Genomic DNA, 22,416 nt, shown 5'->3' with positions numbered 1-22,416 from the left:
TTTTTTTATTAAAGTGCTTGGAATTTGGAAGTGAACAAGAGTAGGGAAAAAAAAAAGAATGCTCTTATGGCACAGAGAGATAAGCTACTTCCGAGTTTCCTGGTTTCCCAGTACCGTAAGTGTCCTCCGGTTTATTATCTAGATCCTGATTTTTACTGTCAGGTTCTTGAAAGGTGTTTTCAAGTGAGGCAGCTGTAGTCCTATAGGTGAGAACATAATCATGATGGCAGCCAGTCAACTTCGGAGCTACTGGCTGCAGTAAACCATGCGTGGCTACCAGTAATCTTCAGTGGAATGACCACAGTCATTCCAGGTTGTGGGTCAGTATTAGGGTTGTTTCAGATGCACAAAAGCACACGTGATCTGCACAAGGAATCTTCTCTTATGTGACAGTAAAGGTGTAAAATCTGTCCCTCTAAAACCACATGGACACCCTTTCTCGGTGATGTAGCCTGCTGGCTTGGCACTGCCAAGTCAAAAGATGTGCCTGGAGAATTTCTGTCTTCCTGTTCTCTCTGTGGGGCCCTATGAAATGAGTATTTAGAGAAATGTTTTTAAATATCTCAATTACCCATGTATGTGTTGAGTAAAACAGGAAAAAAAAAGTGGGTTTTTAATGAGAAATTTGGGGACACATCTCAGTCTAATCATCTTAGGAAATGTGTCTTTGAAATGCAAAACTGAAAAGCCACCTTCGGGTCTTTAAGGCTGATGGTCAAATTCTGCTCATTTTTCTTAATAGGATACATTTTTATCAATGTTTTTATTAGTGCATTATAATTATGAATAATATTGGGGTTAGAGGATGGATACAGTTTTGTGCTTACGTTAAAAAAGACAAACAGAATTCCAGGACTAATGACAAGAAGGATATGATTCTATGTAAGGACTCCCAGGACTTATATTCTTTAGTTAAATTCAGTTATATAAATATAAACACATGGGCTGGGGTTGTGGCTCAGAGGTAGAGCGCTCGCCTAGCAGGCATGAGATACTGGGTTTGATCCTCAGCACCAAATAAAGTAAAATAAAGACATTGTGTCCACCTATAACTAAAAAATAAATTAAAAATAAGTAAATACAAACGTGATACTAATTTTTAAAGACAAGTTTAAAATGCATCTGACTCTTGTTTTTATTATGAAAATTTCAAATTCTCTAATCATTTGAAAATCAAAGCATACTTTTCATTAGCTGTATAGATGCTAGAGTTACTTTAAGTTCCAACACATATTTTTTATCTGAATTGTTAAAAACAATTGTTAATGTTAAGCAAATTAACAAGTTAAAAGTTGTTTACTCCTGAGTATAACAGATGGGCTACTTGACATAATTGTCACGATTCTTTAATCATGAATGGTTAAACAATGGAAAGCTCCTCATCCATTTTTGAGAACATAAGTATGAATTCTTTTAGATTATTCCTGATGAATCATTAAAATATTTAATCCCTATTTTAAATAATATAATCCTGCTCCCTTACCAATTATCTACTGATATTTTTGGCATCTATGAAAACTTGAAGCATTACCAGCATTTTCTGTATTCTTCTAGAATATTTCACACTATGTCAATACTATCTATCTGTCTATCTATCTATTTATCTATGACTTTGCTTTTTAGCAGTTAACATTGTATTTTGGAAATAATTCTAGATTTCAGCTTCTCTCACAGTAGCAATTTTACTTAACTGATAACATTTATTTCCCATTGAAAGACATTTAAATTATTACAGGAATTTGACAATTTTCAGCATTAGAATGAGCATTTTCATATATATACATCTGTGATACGATTGTTTTATGTACTTCTAATTTCCATAGATGTCACAAAATTGCCTTTCTTGTAGATTGTGTCATTTCATTTTTTCTCTAATAAAGTGTAGTGTAATTCACTACACCCTTGAGATACAACATACTAAGCCTTTAGATTTGGACCAGTCTCAGTTTCATACAGGCAACAGTTTTGGACAGGATCATGAGGTTCCATCCTACTCGTGATCCTCCCTTACTGACAACCTGCCTCCTGGACATTGGATTTGCTTAGCCTGCTACCATAACTGTATAACCATAGTTTTAACTGTATGCCATAGTTTTAACTTGCATTTCTCTTATTATAAACTTGAGCAACAGTTAATATATTAAAAACTATATATGTTTACTTTACTCTCAATTACTGACTGAAATTCCCTGCTCATTATCCTCTTAGATAGTTGAATACTTCCCTTATTGATTTATAGAATCTCTTTATATATTAAGGAAATAAATATTCTATACATGTTATTGATACTATTTATAATACTTATTCCCAGTTTTTACATTTCTCTTTTGGCAAAGTTATGGCTCTTATCATGTGTATATTGCTTTATTTTTATGTAGTCGTATTTATAGATTCTTAAACTTTCTTTAGACATTCTCTGTAGTCTAAAAAGGTATACTAAATCTTATTTTCTAGGTATTTCCTTAGCTATTGTGAGGGACCCTAGCTGGCTTAAGACTACTTAGAAAATGACAGAGGTTTGTCGTCTCACAGGACTGTTTTATTGGTTTTTCATGGTGATGGGTTTTTGAAATGACAACTTGGTTACCCTGAGCTATAGTCATTGAATCAAACAATAGTCTCAGCACTGTAGTGAAAGAGTTCTGCAGACTTAATCACCACACCTAAACAGTTAATTTATGTTAAGAAGATTATCGTGGGTGAGCCTGACATAATCAGTTGAGGGTCCCTAGGAAGAGAATATAGGTTTCCCAAGAAAGAGAAAGGGTAGCATAGAGAGACTGACTGATTTTGCCAGGGGAAAACAGCTTTGGACATGCCTCTGAGGTTCCAACCTGCTTCTGACTTTCCTTTCCTAATAACCTGCCCCATGGATATTGGACTTGCTAAGCCTGCCCCCATGATTTTGTAAGGTAAGTTCATGTAATACATCTGTGTGTACACTGATATATGTATGAGTGTGTATGGACATGCATATTACTATACATTACTATACATGTGGAGCCCATGTTATATATAACACATATACATGTGCATACATGTATAAATCTATGTAGTTAGTGTGTGTACATACCATATATGCATACAGATAGGTATATGTGTGCACATGTATGCATGTGTGAATATGTGTGTACATGTATGTCACATGTGTGCTCTCTGTGTGTGTACATATGTCTCCTATTGGTCATGCTTCCCTGGTCAAACCCTAAGCCATCTGCCTGTAAGCCATAGAATTAAGGTAAACACAGGATGCTGTGGTCAAGGTACATGGTGAAAGTGTTCCTTTCCGGGATGACGCATCAGCTGGGGACTGTAAGGTAGCACGTAGGCCTTAGGCCAGGAGAAGTGGAATGATGAATGAAAAGGGGTGGGGCTTGGAGACGTGGACCATGCCCCTTCCCTTGGCCATCTGGCAAATCTTGTGTCAGGGAGGTGGCCAAGGACGTGAGGGGACCTGGGCCTGGAGCTGGGGGAAGGCAGCCTGTCCCGGGCAGGGCCTGCCCTGGGCTCTATGAAGCCCTGGACACGTGATGTCCCCCTGACAACGAATGCACTTTGTGAGTGTGGCTGCCACAGGACGGCGGTCACTGACTTCAACTGGATCAACATCATGACTTTGAAAAGGAGACTCATGCCTGAAGAGCACCCTCCCTCGGGCAGGTCTTGAAGCTCCTAGGCTTAGGAGACACCTCGTTGCCTGTTTCCCACTGGACACGACTCCTGCTGGACTGTAGCCATCTTGGCCAACCAGCAGGGCCTCTCACACCAGGGGAGTGTTGCCCATGGTGAGTGGACAGGGGTGGAGCTGTGCAGGGTTCTGCCCGCCAACACCAAGGCAGACCGAGTATTCCCCCCAGGGGTGTGAGGGGCCGTTCCCCTCAAATACTTCTCTGTTCTGTGGTCAACAAGATCAAGGGCATCTGTGTATGGCTGTCAACTTGGAAAATTACTATTGAATAGGATCGCAGTGTGCTTATGCTTTTTATTTATGTTGATTTTAATAATTAGCTTAATCAATCTCTTCCATGAGTTTAATATTCGATTAAATGCCAAAATGTTTGGGATAGTGCTGATGAATGTAAAAATGGCAAGAATGAACTTTACTCCCACTGAAGACAAAAGTCGATAGGAAGAAAAAGCAGTCCATGCCACACACACACACACACACACACATGGCCCTGTGAATTGTGCATATGTGTTAATCCAGAGTTCAAGTTCAATTGTGCATATGTGTTAATCCAGAGTTCATGCACATATGTATGATTCGTTATAAATAAAATCATTAAAAATGACTTCCCTCCTCAAAAATCCAGTCACACAGCCAAACACACAAATCAATTCGATGTCAACTGCCCCAAAAAGAAAAATAGTTTTTCTAGCCCTCCTATTCCATCTCTTTTCTGTTATATTTAAAGTTCTGTATTGGAACTGTGACAACATAGAAAGAATTGAATGAATACTAGATAATGAGTTAATATGCATCACAATTCTAATTCATTAACTAAGGTTCAAGTCTAATGAATTAGGATAATGGACTCTAATTCTGCGCTGGAACCTCCTAGCAGCCATGAAATGGGAGGGGGGCACACCCTCTGCATACAACCTGTGGTCTTTATATGCAGTGCACCTACCAAACCTGTTCCCAACAGATGCAACTGACAGTCAATCACATAACACCGCCCCGAGTGATTCTGGCAAGGCAAAAATTGGCTGTCTTTGAAAAGCTCTTCTGATAGGAATATTAGCTACCACTGATCACTCTCACTGCAATGACTTTGAAGATGCACTCGAGCAGCGTCAGCAGGTGGACATGGATGGACTTTATAACAAAGCAACTGAGGACCCACACGGAAAGCAGGTGCACATGGGGTGTGGGTGTCGCGAGCTGCGGGTACAAACGAGGGCTGCACACGGCAAAGCACCGAAGCACAGCTACACGGGCAGTGGACAGGGAGGGCGGGCTGAGCGCCGGCTGAGCCAGGCCAGTCCTACCGTGGCTCAGGGACAGCAAGCAGGGGGCAGGGGGGTCACGGTTTAGCACCTTTCTGCCGTCCCGCTTTGGTAAGTAGTATGATTTGATTCTTGAGATTATTCCACCCGCTGACCAACTCTAGAAACCATAATGGCAAAGAGGAACAGTAAATTTAGTGTCAGAAAATAAATTCAGGACAGCATACATGACATCCTACCTGAACTTGCTTCTGTAACGGAGCTCGGCTGAGTCCCTCCCTACCCTGCGGGTGAGGTTGACTCTTGGCCACTTGAAATGCTTCCTGTAGAGGTTACTACTTGAGCAGAAGGAACTAGAAAAATATTAGGGAAATCTTTTCCACCCCTGAGCAGCCTCCTTGGTTGCAACAAAGACTCAGATCCCAAGTGGCAATCGCCCCTGGCAGAACATACATATCGATGTGGCTTTCTTTGGATCTGGCTTTTGGGGGTGAGGGGTGGGGTATCAGGCACAAAGTGAGGTACAGAAGGCCCACTTGCCTGGTGGCATTAGAGGTCACAGAAAGTCCACACTGATGTACCCCAAAGGAATGAGAAAATCAATTCCTGCCTTGAATATAAGTCAGCTCCTAGCAGTCTAGAAGAAGAAGAAAGGCAGGGTTTCCCTTCAGAGGCTTCAGGCACACACTGGGAAAACTCTGATGGAGAGGAACAGTAGCCTCGTTCTCACCCCCTGTGGACATGAGCCAGGACAAGAGCTCTGGGCCAGACTCACAGTCTCCCTCCTTCTCCAGGAACTTCTTTTGAAATCTCACCAATCATCCACCTCCCAGTTCTCCTTCCTCTAAGCTTTTGTTGAACCAGTTTACTCGGAAAGATCTAATTCCCTGATATCAATTTATCACTTGGGAGACATCTTATCTACCTGCCAAGTCACCCTGCTCAACATGTGGCCCTATGGATTACACATATGGCCCTGCATATGTGTTAATCCAGAGTTCAAGGCTGAACTTGAATGAAATGTTTCCATTTCTCAAATCTGACAGAGGGCCTATTTCTGATTTGACATGGGGGTTTCTTCCTTATTTTAGATACTTTTAGAAAATAGGGAGAATTTAGCTGGGTATGTGCTATATGCCTACAATCCCAGCAGCTTGGGAGGCTGAGGCAGGAGGATCACAATTTTAAAGCCAGCCTGAGGCCCTAAGCAACTTAGCAAGACCCTGTTTCAAAATACAAAATAGTGGGGCTGGGGATGTGGCTCAAGTGGTAGCGCGCTCCCCTGGCATGCATAGGGTGCTGGGTTGGATCCTCAGCACCACATAAAAATAAAATAAAGATGTTGTGTCCACCGAAAACTAAGTAATAAATATTAAAAAATTCTCTCTCTCTCTCTTTAAAAAAATACAAAATAGTTTTGAAAAGGGTTAGGATTCTGGTTCAATGGTTAAGTGTCCTGGTTCCATCTCTGGTACCAAAAATAAATAAATAAATAGATAATAAATAGAGAGAATTTAACCCAACCAAGAACTTAGGAAAACTTGTCTATCCTAGCACTGATAATAGGTTGGTTGTACCAACACTCAACAGAAATCCCAGTTCATCAAGGGGTATGTTGTGAAGTACAATCAAAACAATGAACACTACTCTTATTAGCTAAACTCTGCTTTGCACTTGTGCTAATAAACATTTGCTTCGCTGCCAGAGGTATGTCTAGTGACACTTACCACAGGATGAGCAGTTGGTCCTTGTTAATGAGCTACAGAAGTAACATCTCCTGGTTAGAAAGAGTGTGGAAGGCTTCCTCTGTACACATACCCCCCGCCGTTGTCCCCTCCTCCACCCCACACCATCAATGTGTCTGCACCACACTGATTCTTGAGAAGACTACAGACCTCTGCATCCATTTCTTTTTATCCTCTTTCACTAGCTTTCACACTTATGCAACTAAAATGAATGAATTTTTTTTTAAGTTAAAGTGACTGGCTGTCTTTTAAATCCATGGTTTTTAAAATGGGCGCACTCTGACGGCACGTCTAATCACTCAATAAGAACCAGGCCTCATCCAATAGGAGCCTGGAATAAACCAAATCTGAGACATGGTTGATTAGACTCATATCTGAAAGTCAGATATCCCTGGGTCCAGGGAAGTCACCCATCTGTGTGCCAATTTTTTGACATGGAACTGTAAGAACTCTTAACAAACCATCTGGCTTGTAAGAATAATGTTCCACCAGCTGAAAGAGAACAAAGGGAGAAAGTGTGGTAAATACCAGGGCAAGAAATGGAAAAATAGGGACAGAGAAACACTGACCACCTGTCAGACTTAAAAGAACTCAGAATACACTTAAATCTCTACAGGTGTCTAGGGAGGTGGGCACCCAACCAGGGATGTCCTCAAACCTTCTGTGTAAATGGCCAGATAGTGATACTTCAGGCTTTGGGGGACCCCTTAACATCAGTATCACCAAGTTCTTTATTTCTAAAACAATCCTTTAAAAACATTTTAAAAAATTCTGTCTTTAGGGCCTGCACAGAAACAGGCCATGGAACAGATTTGGTCTAGAGGTTTGCAGACCCCTGAGCTAAAGTAAATAATGTGAAAATAGAGCAGGGTCATAATTACTGACTCTCAGTCAAATAATCCTGGGGTCTTGGGGTTGGAGTAGAGCACACAGGTACTTTCCAATGCTGTCAAGGAAAACCAAAGTAATCATGGTCATAAAAAATGGAAGACATAACTGGCTAGAAAATACACACTAAGAAGTACTCAGTGCGGGCAGAATGTTATGATATACCCAATGAAAACAGCAAAGTGTCTTAGAAAGGAACATTCCAACAATTACCAATGTTGAGCTGCATCTCACAGCTCCTAGAACTCTAGAGTGAGGCACAACCTTTGAAACTGTGAGTGAAAAACCACACCAGTAAAACTGTCATTGAGAAGTTGAATAAGTGGCTATATATAAGTGACAGGCCTGGGATCTAAGTATTAGACTAGCAGAAAAGACTCCTGATGCCTTTATTTATTTATATTTAGTTGTGTTTTTCTTTTTGCAATGCTGGGGATGGTACTGGGCCTCATGCACTCTAGGAACTGCTTTAGCCCTGACCTACAGCCCCAGCCCCTCCAGGTGCCTTTAAATAATTCTTGCAGGAGGCAAAATACCATGATGGGAAAAGAATACCAGAAGGCAACATTCTGTATTAATCTCCCTAATGTGCTTGGAGCTCCGGGTACAGGTAAGATTAATACTCTTTCAAATCAATACCGTTAAAATAAAGCAAAGCCTGTGATCACCAGGGAGACACATACTGATGAGCCCCATTACCAAAAGCCAATGCCCATGTTATGAGTGACATGTGTGACTAATTATAATAACTACTACTCAAAAAAGGAGTATCTTGTTTTCTGATTATAGCATTAAGAATGAAATCACATCCGGGAAGAAACTCTAAAGGAAATGAGGATCTGTGGTCTCAGTTTTTAAAAACGGCAGGGTTTGGGGTTGAGTGCTTTCCTGGACACTGATTGACTACATGTGGGTTCCTGGCTGGGCCTGGGTGGGGGCTTGTGAACTCACCACAAGTATGTCCCTCACCCAGGAAAGTTCAAGGTGGTTTTTCTGTGGGCAGAGATGGCTGGCTGTCTCTGTCTGTCTCTGGACTCTCTACGGATTGCAGATGCCCTGGGAACATGGTGCACAAAGGACCATCACTGTCAGGTCCTCCCTGTCATCGAAAGTAGGTTCAATAACACAATTAACAACCTAGACCTAATTGACATATATAGACTATACCACCCAACATCAAGTAGTTACACTTTTTTCTCAGCAGCTCATGGAACCTTCTCAAAAATAGACCATATATTATGTCACAGGGCAACTCTTAGACAATATAAAGGGGTAGAGATAATACCATGCATCTTATCTGACCACAATGGAATGAAACTGAAAATCAATGATAAAGGAAGGAAGGAAAAATCAAGCATCACTTGGAGAATGAACAATAGGTTGCTGAATGATCAATGGGTTTTAGAAGACATCAAGGAGGAAATTAAAAACTTCCTAGAGTTAAATGAAAACAGAGACACAACATATCGGAATCTATGGGACACATTGAAAGCAGTTCTAAGAGGAAAATTCATTGCTTGGAGTTCATTCCTCAAAAAAAGAAAAAACCAACAAATAAATGATCTCATACTTCATCTCAAAATCCTAGAAAAAGAAGAGCAAAACAACAGCAAAAGAAGTAGAAGGCAAGAAATAATTAAAATCAGAGCTGAAATTAATGAAATTGAAACAAAAGAAACAATTGAAAAAATTGACAAAACTAAAAGTTGGTTCTTTGAAAAAATAAATAAAATTGACAGACCCTTAGCCATGCTAACGAAGAGAAGAAGAGAGAGAACCCAAATTACTAGCATACGGGATGAAAAAGGCAATATCACAACAGACACTTCAGAAATACAGAAGATAATCAGAAATTATTTTGAATCATTATACTCCAATAAAATAGAAGATAGTGAAGGCATAGATAATTTTCTTAAGTCATATAATCTGCCCAGATTGAGGCAGGAGGATATAGACAATCTAAACAGACCAATAACAATAGAGGAAATAGAAGAAACCATCAAAAGATTACCAACTAAGAAAAGCCCAGGACCGGATGGGTATACAGCAGAGTTTTACAAAACCTTTAAAGAGGAACTAACACCAATACTTTTCAAGCTATTTCAGGAAATAGAAAAAGAGGGAGAACTTCCAAATTCATTCTACGAGGCCAACATCACCCTGATTCCGAAACCAGACAAAGACACTTCAAAGAAAGAAAACTACAGACCAATATCTCTAATGAACATTGACGCAAAAATCCTCAATAAAATTCTGGCGAATCGGATTCAAATACATATCAAAAAAATTATACACCATGATCAAGTAGGATTCATCCCTGGGATGCAAGGCTGGTTCAATATACGGAAGTCAATAAATGTTATTCACCACATCAATAGACTTAAAATTAAGAACCATATGATCATCTCGATTGATGCAGAAAAAGCATTCGACAAAGTACAGCATCCCTTTATGTTCAAAACTCTAGAAAAACTAGGGATAACTGGATCATACCTCAACATTGTAAAAGCAATCTATGATAAGCCACAGGCCAGCATCATTCTGAATGGAGAAAAATTGAAGGCATTCCCTCTAAGATCTGGTACAAGACAGGGATGCCCTCTCTCACCACTTCTGTTCAACATAGTCCTCGAAACACTGGCCAGAGCAATTAGACAAACGAAAGAAATTAAAGGCATAAAAATAGGAAAAGAAGAACTTAAATTATCACTATTTGCAGATGATATGATTCTATACCTAGCAGACCCAAAAGGGTCTACAAAGAAGCTATTAGAGCTAATAAATGAATTCAGCAAAGTGGCAGGATATAAGATCAACACGCATAAATCAAAGGCATTCCTGTATATCAGCGACAAATCCTCTGAAAAGGAAATGAGGACAACTACTCCATTCACAATATCCCCCCAAAAAATAAAATACTTGGGAATCAACCTAACAAAAGAGGTGAAAGATTTATACAATGAAAATTACAGAACCCTAAAGAAAGATATAGAAGAAGACCTGAGAAGATGGAAAAATATACCCTGCTCATGGATAGGCAGAACTAACATCATCAAAATGGCGATATTACCAAAAGTTCTCTATAAGTTCAATGCAATGCCAATCAAAATCCCAACAGCATTTCTTGTAGAAATAGATAAAGGAATCATGAAATTCATATGGAATAATAAAAGACCCAGAATAGCAAAAACAATACTAAGCAGGAAGTGTGAATCAGGCGCTATAGCGATACCAGACTTCAAACTATACTACAGAGCAATAGTTACAAAAACAGCATGGTACTGGTACCAAAACAGGCGGGTGGACCAATGGTACAGAATAGAGGACACAGTAACCAATCCACAAAACTACAACTATCTTATATTTGATAAAAGGGCTAAAAGCATGCAATGGAGGAAGGATAGCATCTTCAACAAATGGTGCTGGGAAAACTGGAAATCCATTTGCATCAAAATGAATCTGAATCCCTATCTCTCTCCATGCACAAAAGTTAACTCAAAATGGATCAAGGAGCTTGATATTAAATCAGAGACACGGTATCTGATAGAAGAAAAAGTTGGTTATGATCTACATGCTGTGGGATCGGGCCCCAAATTCCTCAATAGGACACCCATAGCACAAGAGTTAACAACTAGAATCAACAAATGGGACTTACTCAAACTAAAAAGTTTTTTCTCAGCAAAAGATACAATAAGAGAGATAAACAGGGAGCCTACATCCTGGGAACAAATCTTTACTCCACACACTTCAGATAGAGCCCTAATAACCAGAATATACAAAGAACTCAAAAAATTAGACAATAAGATAACAAATAACCCAATCAATAAATGGGCCAAGGACCTGAACAGACACTTCTCAGAGGAGGACATACAATCAATCAATAAATACATGAAAAAATGCTCACCATCGCTAGCAGTCAGAGAAATGCAAATCAAAACCACCCTAAGATACCATCTCACTCCGGTAAGATTGGCAGCCATTAGGAAGTCAAACAACAATAAGTGCTGGAGAGGATTCGGGGAAAAGGGCACTCTTGTTCATTGCTGGTGGGACTGCAAACTGGTGCAGCCAATTTGGAAAGCAGTATGGAGATTTCTTGGAAAGCTGGGAATGGAACCACCATTTGACCCAGCTATTCCCCTTCTCGGTCTATTCCCTAAAGACCTAATAAGAGCATGCTACAGGGACACTGCTACATCGATGTTCATAGCAGCTCAATTCACGATAGCAAGACTGTGGAATCAGCCTAGATGCCCTTCAATAGATGAATGGATAAAAAAAAATGTGGCATTTATACACTATGGAGTACTACTCTGCATTAAAAAATGACAAAATCATAGAATTTGGAGGGAAATGGATGGCATTAGAGCAGATTATGCTAAGTGAAGCTAGTCAATCTTTAAAAAACAAATACCAAATGACTCCTTTGATATAAGGGGAGTCAACAAGGACAGGGTAGGGATGAAGAGCTTGAGAAGAAGATCTACATTAAACAGGGATGAGAGGTGGGAGGGAAAGGGAGTGAGAAGGGGAATCGCATGGAAATGGAAGGCGATCCCCAGGGTTTTACAAAATGACATATAAGAGGAAAGGAGGCGTAAGACAAGATAATACAAATGGAAGAAATGATTTACAGTGGAAGGGGTAGAGAGAGAAAAGGGGAGGGGAGGGGAGGGGGGATAATAGAAAATAGGACAGACAGCAGAATACATCAGACACTAGAAAGGCAATATGTCAGTCAATGGAAGGGTAACTGATGTGATTCAGCAATCTGTATACGGGGTAAAATTGGGAGTTCATAACCCACTTGAACCAAACCATGTAATATGATGTATTAAGAACTATGTAATATTTTGAAAGACCAATAATAAAAAAAAAGAAAGAAAGTAGGTGTGATCTAAATCGGAGAGCAACGTGTGGCTCCCTGCAGAGTTGTGAAAAGCAGGGGAACACTTTCAGATGTTCCTGAATGCTCAGGTAATGACCCCCATTGTGAGTAGAACAGGGCCAAGAGGAAACCGTTTCTAGACCAGGGCTGCAACATTCCTAGACAAGCAGCACCCTGGAGCCCAGGAATGCAGACTTAATTTCACCAGGGGTCTTAGCTGCTCAAGGGAGAGACAGAGGCTGTACCTGCAGTGCAGATGGCACCTGAATTCGATATCTACTCCTGCATCTCACAGCTCTGAGTCCCGGCCCCTGAGCCTGGCTCCCTGCCTATCTGCGTCTGTATTTTGTGTCTATTTGTCTGAAAGACTATTCTGGGTTCTAGTTAGAATATCTTAGAAGGAAGCATTTTCCAATTCCCCAAAGCCAGGCTGCCTGTTCAACTCAGAGCCCAGGCCTGAATGGTAAGGGGCAGAACCTTCTGGACCTTTGTTTATCTGGCACAATGGTCCTTAGGCCCTGGCTTCTCAAACATGCAAGTCCCCTGGAGATCAGGAAGCAGGCTCTGATTGAGGAGGTGGGCAGGGACCCCTGTGTGCATTCCTAACATGCTCCAGGGGCTCTGCTGGTCTGGGGGCCACACTGTGGATGGACAGCAGCCTGTCCCCTCTTATTCCTTAGAGCCAGCCATGAGGAGGGAGAGGACGACGTGTACCTGCCAGAGTGTGTGGAACTTCTTTCCGTCGGGGATGGAGAGCTTCCCTGTCTTGTCCTTGTCAATGCGATAGTGCAGCACCTTCCCTTCGTGCAGCAGGCACAGGGCGTAGGAGCCATTATTGTCTCGGGCCCTGATCCTGGAAGAGAAGACACTGGGTCATCCCCACTCCAGCCAGTCCTGAGACAGGAGCCTGGGAAGCAGAGTCCGGGCCAGAGACCTGGCCAGCAGATGTTCTCAGGAACTTTCAGCTGGTGACACAGCCTGTGGGCTGTCCCAAACCTCGAGGGCCCAGGAAGCTTCAACTTCTAGCTCAGGGATGCTCTGCAAGAAGAGGCTGGTGGGTTCAGGACCAGGGCTCAGGTCTAGCAGGGCCCCAGCAGCCCTGGAGGGTAAGCCTAAGGCTCAGAGGACAGCAAACACGGCTCAGGGTGACTAGCACATGGGACCTTGCGGGGTTCTGAGGGTCTGTGGAGCGGGGTGGGCTCATCTCCTTTTGGACCAGGGTCTTGGTTTGGATCAACCCTAGATGGCAAGACCCACAGCCTTGCCAGGGATGCAGGTGGGAGGGGTCTGGTGGGGAGGGGTGCAGGGTGGGCACTCTAACCAGGAATTTTCTGGGGCACAAATCTAGAGATGTGAAGCTTCTGATCCTCAGGGCCTTCTTTACTCCTTCCCCTTTTCCTGATGCAGGGGCAGGGGGGATTCAAAATGTTTAAATAGCTGAGTCAGGTGAAGTCCTTCAGGGAAGAACATGCCATCCACCGGGGAGTGAGTGGCTGGCAGCACCAGGGCTGCTATCTGTGGTGTTGATGGTCCCTGAGAATCCATTGTCATTGTCATCATGGGTAACCTTCAGTGCCACCTGGTGTCCCAGGGGACTGAGACTTGGGATCTGATGACAAACAGATGAGGACACCCTCTCATGCACCACGAGAGTCTTCTGAGCATCTCAGGTACCACCAGATGCAGCCCTCTTGTCCCTGTTCAGGCCCTCCAGATCATGAGGTCTGATCAAGAGTGAGTCACAAAGGCCCCAGGAAGCTTCTCCAGCCCTGGCATTTGCTCACATGAGGAAGCAGAGGTCAGAAAGCATGAAGCCACATGCCCAAGGGGACATGCTCAGGGGAGAGCTCAACTGTGGCCCAGCTGCCGCGGAGAATGTCAGTGAACGGGGGGGATTTCTGCTGCCTCTTCTGGGTTGCAAGAGGTCACGGCCACAGTCACCATGAGAGTAAGATAAGCTCTGAAACAGGACGTGGCCACACTTCCCTTTCTCCCACCACATACTCTATCTCCAAAATCAAGCCCAGGACTTGAAAACCAAACCCTGGCGTGGGGGGTTGGAACTTGAAACATGAATTTCTTCTCGAGTGGTGCTTAGCCAGGCACAGTGGCCGGCTGCATTCCTCTATGCTCCACTGCTCAGGGCACAGACCAGGGGGAAGATACACACCCAGACCCTCCCTGGCTCTGGTTGGTGACTCTACTGAAACCTCCCCCTCTGTGAAAACAGCCCAAACCCACAGAAACACCAGCATCTCAAGATTGAATTCCTGTTTCACAGTCATGGGTCACTTAAAGCCACAGTGGGCTCCTGGTAAACGAACCCTCCCCACCCCACAAAAAAGCACACAGTGAAACATAGTTTTAGATGGACGAAAACTGAGTCTACTCTATAGAGAAGCCAGTTTATAATGTGGGGTGATTTATGCTTGCTTTGTTTATCTTATAAACATCAGTGGCTCACAGAATTTTGTGGATGTATAAATAATATAAATACCAAATAATTAAGCATTATGCATATACATATAAAAGTTGGTCTTGGGAGAAGGATGACCAGAGGTCACGTCAAAATTCTTCTTGATTTAGCTGGGTGTGGTGGTGCCCGCCTGCAATCCCAGTGGCTCAGGAGGCTGAGGCAGGGAGATGGCTTGAGCCTAGGAGTTCAAGGTCAGCCTGTGCCACACAGTGAGACCCTGCTTCTTTAAACAACAAACCCCCAAATAGACACAGGAGATCACAGACTGCCCAGGGTGAGCATGCAATCAACCTCATAAGAAATCTGGCAGATGCAAACTTAAGGCCACCACGGAAATACCACAAGACTGTTCCTCCCGGCAAAACCCCCAAAGACTGATAACTTCTGATGTTGTTAAAAATGGGGGGGAAGCATTCTGCTGGTGGAGCATGCACTGGGTCAACCACTTTGGAAAACTCTTTGGGCTGTCCCGCAATCCACACTTTCATGGATCAACAATTCTATCTCCAGGTATTAAAAAAAACACGAGTATGGTGCACCTGAGAAAGTGTTATGGATCAGGCTCGGTAGCCCATGCCTGGAATCCTAGCAATTTGGGAGGCTTGAGGCAGGAGAATCACAAGTTCAAGTCTGCCTCAGCAATTCTCAAAATAAAAAGTCAAAAGGGCTGGAGATGTGGCTCGGTGATAAAGCGCCCCTGGGTTCAGTCCCCAGTACTGCAAAAAAAAAAAAAAAAAAAAAAAAAAAGTTGGGCTGGAATGTGATAACAGCTCTGTCTGGGCTCATCGACACCTGTATGCAGTCTGGATTTTCACTCACCATAAAGTAAACAAATTGTATAAGCAATCTATTCATACAATATACCAAAGCAATAAAATGACAAGTGGCAGCCATATGAAGCATCAGTAAGTCTCACAGACAGAAAACTTACTCCAAGAACATGAAGTCCCCCCAAAGCAAACTGATTTATACAGAAATGGATGCCTGGGCAGTAAAAGTAAAAACAAAACCAAAAACCACCAAAATGTCCAGTAAGTGGTCCCTCCCAAGAGGATTGTGTGGAGGGAGAGGGTCGAGTCATCTGGAACTCGGGCTGGATTTTATTTCTTGACCTGGGTGGTGTTGACTTGATACCTACTCACTAAGCTGCCCCTCTATAGAGTCTGACACTCTCAGGTGTTTTATATCTCACAATAAAACCAGCATAATAAGAGCACTGGATCAAAGAGGAATCGGAGACCACCCCTTGCTTTTGAACACGTGTTTTCTGCAAGACCCCCACTTTCTCAAGCTCCTCAAGGGAATGGGTCCTGCAGATTCCTACTCTCTACCTGGCAGCCCCTGCATGTTCCCTGAGACAGGTAGCTGACAGGTGTGGCAGCTGCTGTGGACACACAGCCTGAGCAGTGCCCCGGGCAGCTAGCAGGAAGTGAGCACCGAGAAGGGAACCCACAAGCCCAGCATCTGGAGCTGGTGGAGACCAGAAGGCTTCGGCAACATTAACGGGCCAGCAACCGGGAGCCAGCTGCTGGCTGCAGGCAGGTCCTGGGCTGGACTACACGGAATTTAAAGTATGAGACAAATGGCTTTGGAACCTGCCTCCTGGCTCCTCTTCTGGGCTACCTCGTGTTCCTGAGCAAACTCCCCTTGGCAAGTGGTGTGGGCAGCACCAGGATTACTGAAAGAGCCAGCACAAGTCCTTGTGTTCCTGTCAGGTTCAACAGGCCTCGGGCTGTTCACCAAAACCTTGGACTATTTATTTGGAATTTTTTTTCCCAAAGATTCCTTTAGAAGAAGCTAACAGATCTGTGGTTTGCCCTTAGAAAGCTTGGGGGTTTCAAGGCTTGATCTCAAGATTATGCTGAGAAGTTGTGCTTACAGACCCTAGGCCAGTCCTTGTCCTCCTTGGTGTGGCTCCCCTCCTAGGGGGGACAGGCCCAGGCCTGGGCTGGGAGGCCTCGAACCTGTGCCATGCAGAGGCGAGACAGGAGACTATTGTTCCCAGGCTGGGCACCGCCTGGAAGTGCTGACACTCTTCTTCACCCTCTTGTGCCCTCCTGGGTGAAAGAAATGCATGGTCGTGACGCTGGGCACAGAGGGCCAGCTGAGGACCTGGGAAGTGGTGGACACTTGCTCCAGGCAGCCTCTCTGAGGCTTCTAGGATAATGACAGAACTGAGCAGCCAGGCACATCCCCGCCCACTCAGTGTTCCTGTTCTCCCTTGACATTTTTGTCCCTCTCAGGGCAGAGTAGAGCATCACTGGGCAAGACGTCATTCCAGAGGGGACGAAGGGCACCTGGCATCGGCTGTGTAGGCAGGAGGGACATTAACTGCGGCTTCGAGGCAGAGGGTGCTCAGTTCTCACTCAGTGGCTTCTCCAGAAAGCAGGGCTCGGGGGAGAGGGAGGAGGGAATGCGGGAGGCCATGACATCCTGAAGAGTGTCATGCCACTCAAAAGAGATGACAAGGCTATTGATCCCCCAAAAGGCACAATAAATAAATATAAATAAAATAAAAAGGCAATTTGTAGGGACTTTGGCTCTGTGCCATCGCAGTGTTTAGGCACAGCATGCACAGGCCATACAACACGAAAAATAAGATCAGTCCAGAACGCAATCCATGTCGGGGACCATGCCAAGTTGCTTTTAGCACTTCTGCCTTTTAAAACATTTTATCACAAGCACCTCTCTGTTGGAGTCTATGAGGGTGGAGTAAGTTCATGCTTCCTCTCTTTCAGCGTCATTGAAACTTGTGTCAGCACCATTGAGCTGATGCGGGCACCGCCCTCAACTGCCTTTGAACATTCATTTACCTTCAGACAGGCTGGGATGCTCTTCTGCTGGCCTATGACTGCAAAGCCACACACATCGTATAAAATGGTCCACTTTAATCAATCACGGCCACAGATGAGAGCTCTGACTGAACTTGGTTTTCATCATGGCATCGGAGGCTCACAGCAGTCAAACAGTCCCACCCATAATGAACAAGGAGAAGGCTTCTGTAAAATGCATAGCTCACTTTCAAAAAATAGAACTAAAATTGAGTTGAAATGTGAGAAGGGAAAAGGTGAGTATCAAATAAGAGCAAAACAGTGGGTTTAGGGCAAACACTAATACTGGTGTTGTAGTGAGCAGGGAGTGACCTCTTAATCCAGCAACCAGGCAGGCACTGGATATGAAGTCCACATGAACAGGGCAAAACCTCTTCAACTCTGGAGGAAAGCAATCCCAATATAGGACACCCAGGATTCCCACAGATGCATAGCAATCGAATTATGAGAGCAGAAATGATCACCCCAAAAACAAGGGAATACAAATTATGAGAAAAGGGCCATAGATTAAAAAGAGAGAGGAAGAGACAGAGATTAATCTCCCCACCCTGTTACTTTCAGCATTTGAAAAAATCAGATATGGAATATAAACTATGTATGAAATGTTTAGAGAAATAAAAGATGGGATAATAAAAATTACTAATGTGATTCTCTCAAAAATTCCCAGAAATATTTGAAAAGCTACAACTGCTAGAAATGATAAGGAAATGATAAGGAAAAATCAATGAGTGAGTATAACAGCAGATTAAAAAGAGACCAAGCAAAAATTAGTGAATTGGAAAATAAATTCAGTGACATTACCCAGTGGAGCATATAGAGAAAAGTGATAGAGAATAAGAAAGAATTATGAAGGATAAATTTAGAAGGTCTAACATATGTTAAATAGGAGCCTATGAAGCAAGAAATGATAGGCATGAAAGAAGGCAATTTATAGGGGAAAACAATAGCTAAGAGTTCTTTAGAACTGATGAGAGAAAAGATAGATACATGAGAACCACTGGCTCAGCTTTATATATATATATATATATTAATTTGTTCATCTGCAAATGATTCAAGTTAAAACCTGACAGTAGTCATCCCTTATATGAAGGCAGCGCTGTCTAAGACTCCCAGTGGGTACCTGACCTTGTGGATGGTACTGAGCTCTGGGTACACCAAGCATCACATTAAGTACTTCACTATATATACTTAGCACTTTACAGGTTACCTTTGGCGTATTCACATTGCCAGCTTCACTACTCTTACTCTTGGGTCATTATTAAATAAAATAAGGATTAACTGAATAGAAGCATTGCTATATCACAACAGTTTATCTGATAATTGAGATGGCTGCTAAATGAATAACAGGTGGGTAGTGTATACAGTGTGGATACACAGGACAAAAGAATGACTCAGATCTCAGGAGGGACGGGATAGGACAACAGAAGATTCCAATCAAGGACACAGAACACCATGTAATTTAAAACTTCTGAATTGTTGATTCAAGGTATCAGGCTCCTAGGTGTCAGGCTTGCCTGACTCATAACCTGTGTTTTACACGGTCCCACTCAAGTTTCTACAAGTACAAACAGTTTTAAGGTTAACACTGTCTCACCAGACAAATATGGCAGCATTTGGGGTGTGATACAGGAATATTCTCACCTATAAATATGGGCACAGACCCTCCAGTGAATTATGGAAACCTCACACACTCATTGTGCTTGATTCAGCCTTTACAGCTATCACACATCTCAAATAGGCTTAAACGAGGTCCCCAGACCAGCAGAATCAGCAACATGGGCAAACTTGCTAGAAATGTCAACCATTAATCTTAACTAAATATTAACCTAATCTTAGTGAATTAACAATGCAGGGAGTGGGGATCCAGCAGGCACAACTCCTAGTGTACACACACACACACACACACACACACACAGATGTGAAAGCTGCTGCTCAGTATATCATCTCCTCTGGCCCTTGTATATGTTCTGTGAAGCCCAACTTAAGGTATCGCATCCATCTTTATCCTTAACCCTAATTTAGATTTGTTCCTTGGGCAGAGGGAATAATACAAAAGTGTGTATTCTCACAAGCTGAGGAACTGGCTGCAGAGTGAATAAATTTTTTATGGCTGCCTTATATCAGGTGACCATTCACAGAAGGGCATCGGTGATGCTATTTCTGAAACACGGTATCTACCTGTCTTCTGGGTCACGTGGTTGAGGCAGGGGGCAGGGAGGGTGCAGGGATCAGTGACAGGAGTTAAATTCTGAAGTTCTGGTATTCAGGGTGATGATGTCACTTCTGGTGTCCCCAAGCCAGGTCTTCCCAGGTCTGATCCTGAACAAGAACTTCCAGGCTCTGATTTTCACACCCCAAATTATGTGTGGACACAGCCCTTTCTTTAGGCCCAAATCACTGAATATTCTAGTCTCTGGCTGGCAATGTACAAAGATTTGTTCAGCCCTCTAAACCATCTATTCCTGTTGATCATATCCTGCAGGGCCTCCCACGGAGCCCCAAACCTGAGAGGCCTGAATGAGTTAGTGAGTGAATGTGTGTGTGTGTGTGTGTGTGTGTGTGTGCGTGTGCGTGTGTGTGTACAGGAGGAGTCTAAGGGTTTGGTGTGGAAAGGAGGAAAGAGAAGGGGAAAAATAACTGAGTGCATCATACTCCCCCTGGAAAATGACTGATATAAAAAGGATGACTCAGGGACTAAGTGTTCATTCCTTCATGAAAGGGGCTGGGGTGGAAGGGCAGGAGGGCATGTGAATTCATATACAGAACACATAAGAAAAGGCCACACAGGTGCTGTGATTGTCCAAGGGAACTGGATAGGGGGGAGTCCACCATGGCCTCTGAAGGGCCAACTTCACTCCTCCTTGCTCTCTGCTCAGAGGGCCTTCTGAACAACTTTTTCCCCCCTACATACAAAGAGCAAGGGCTTCTTGGAGTGATTTTAACTAGTGCACCCAAGATCTGTCACGGGAGAGGAGCACGTATAAGGTGTCCCACCGGATCACGTACAATAACCAAGGCCAGAGCAAAGGGGCCAGGAACGCTTTCCTGACCCACAAGGTAAGCCCACAGGCCACATCTTCCTTGAGAACTGCCCCACATGGTTGCCTCTCAAATCCCTGTTTTTCAGAATTGCCTAGCATCTTGGTGCAGATGTGAGGTGTCCACCAAAGCTCATGGGTGTGACCACGCAAGATATTTCCGAGGTGAACTGACCAGGTTATGACAGCCTTAACCTAATCAGTGTCTTAATCTGCTGGAATGGATCAACTGGGTGGTAACTGTAGGTATGTAGGGTGTGCTGGAGGAGGTGGGTCAGTGGGCGGGTCTTTGAAATTGACATTTTATCTCTGTCTGCAGTCTCATCTCTTCTCTCTCTTTGCTTCTTGACAACCATATCCTGACCTGCTTTCTTCCACCACACTCCTCCACCATGATGTTCTGCCTCACCTTGGATCCACAGCCACGAAGGTGGCCATCCATGGACGGAGACCTCTAAGCCCTGAGCCTCAGATTAACCTTTCCTCCTCTAAAATTGTTCTTGTCAGGCCTTTTGGTCACTGCAATGAAACAGTGGACTTCCCCCCTCTTGGTTTCCCACCCTTCCCTCCCTTGGCCCATCCTGACCTGGGCAGGCTGCGGTGGCCATCTCAGACCCTGGGCTCCAGTGTCTCTGGCTCTGTGTGGGCTCAGAGTGCCCTGTCTGTGTTAGTCAGCTTTGCATCTCTGCAAGCTTTGCATCTCTTTTGCACCTTATAAGTGCTCCTCTCCCGTGACAGATCTTGGGTGCACTAGTTAAAATCACTCCAAGAAGCCCTTGCTCTTTGTATCTAACAAGATCAACTCAGAGCATGAAAAGTTGATTTTGGCTCAAGGTTTCCATCTCTGCCAGTTCCATTTCTTTGGGTCTGAGATTAGGCAGAGCATCATGGCCAGAGGCCCCAGTGGGGAGAGCTCTCAGATCATGGTGGGGTCAGGAATGGAGAGGGAGAGAGGAAGGGGATCTAAACCATAACACCTTCCCCCATCCATACTCAGGCCAGCTGAGGGGCCTCCTAAGAGATTTTAGTTCTATCCCAGAAAGATTACTCTGTGGCCAACTTCCGTTCTCAGAGTTAACAAGGACCCTAAAAATATACAAATTGTGACTGATAATGAGTTGTGAACTTACAGAAAGGACTGATATCTATTTCTATATAGAGAGAGCAATATTACTCAGTTTTTGTGAATGGGGAGGCAGTCAAAATACCATGTGATACAAACCTTGTAGAAAATAAAGGGGATTTTAGAGATGTATCAGGCAGCTCATGGAAAATCATGTTATTTTTCTAAATTTGTTTGCTAATAGTATTTACCAGCTTTTTTAAAAAGGCAGTAATTGATTATGGTTACTTTGCTCTTAATTTTGTATTTTTTTAAAGAGGGTCTCCAAATTTTGCAGGCTCTGGACTCCACCAATCCTGGATTCTTCCCTGGGGGGAGGGACACATAATTTAAAGGAAATAAACTTTTTGTTTCCTTTTTCTAACAAATTCACTTTGTAGCCACCTGAGCTGTGACTAACTTCTCAAAATAGCAAGCTGGAGGAGATCAGAGAGAGCCAAGGATCGTGTTTCATTCCTTCCCCACATAGTCTCACAG

The 22,416-nt window shown here is 43.4% G+C and overlaps 1 pseudogene; it reads right to left on the bottom strand.

Moving 5' to 3' along the window:
- Positions 1–22,416, bottom strand: part of LOC144251416 (tyrosine-protein kinase SYK-like) — a 49,421-nt pseudogene that overhangs the window by 17,344 nt on the left and 9,661 nt on the right.

This window comes from Urocitellus parryii, assembly GCF_045843805.1.
Source record: "Urocitellus parryii isolate mUroPar1 chromosome 13 unlocalized genomic scaffold, mUroPar1.hap1 SUPER_13_unloc_2, whole genome shotgun sequence".
NCBI lineage: Eukaryota > Metazoa > Chordata > Mammalia > Rodentia > Sciuridae > Urocitellus > Urocitellus parryii.
Note: the sequence above shows the minus strand (reverse complement) of the source record. Positions and strands in the feature narration are given on the sequence as shown.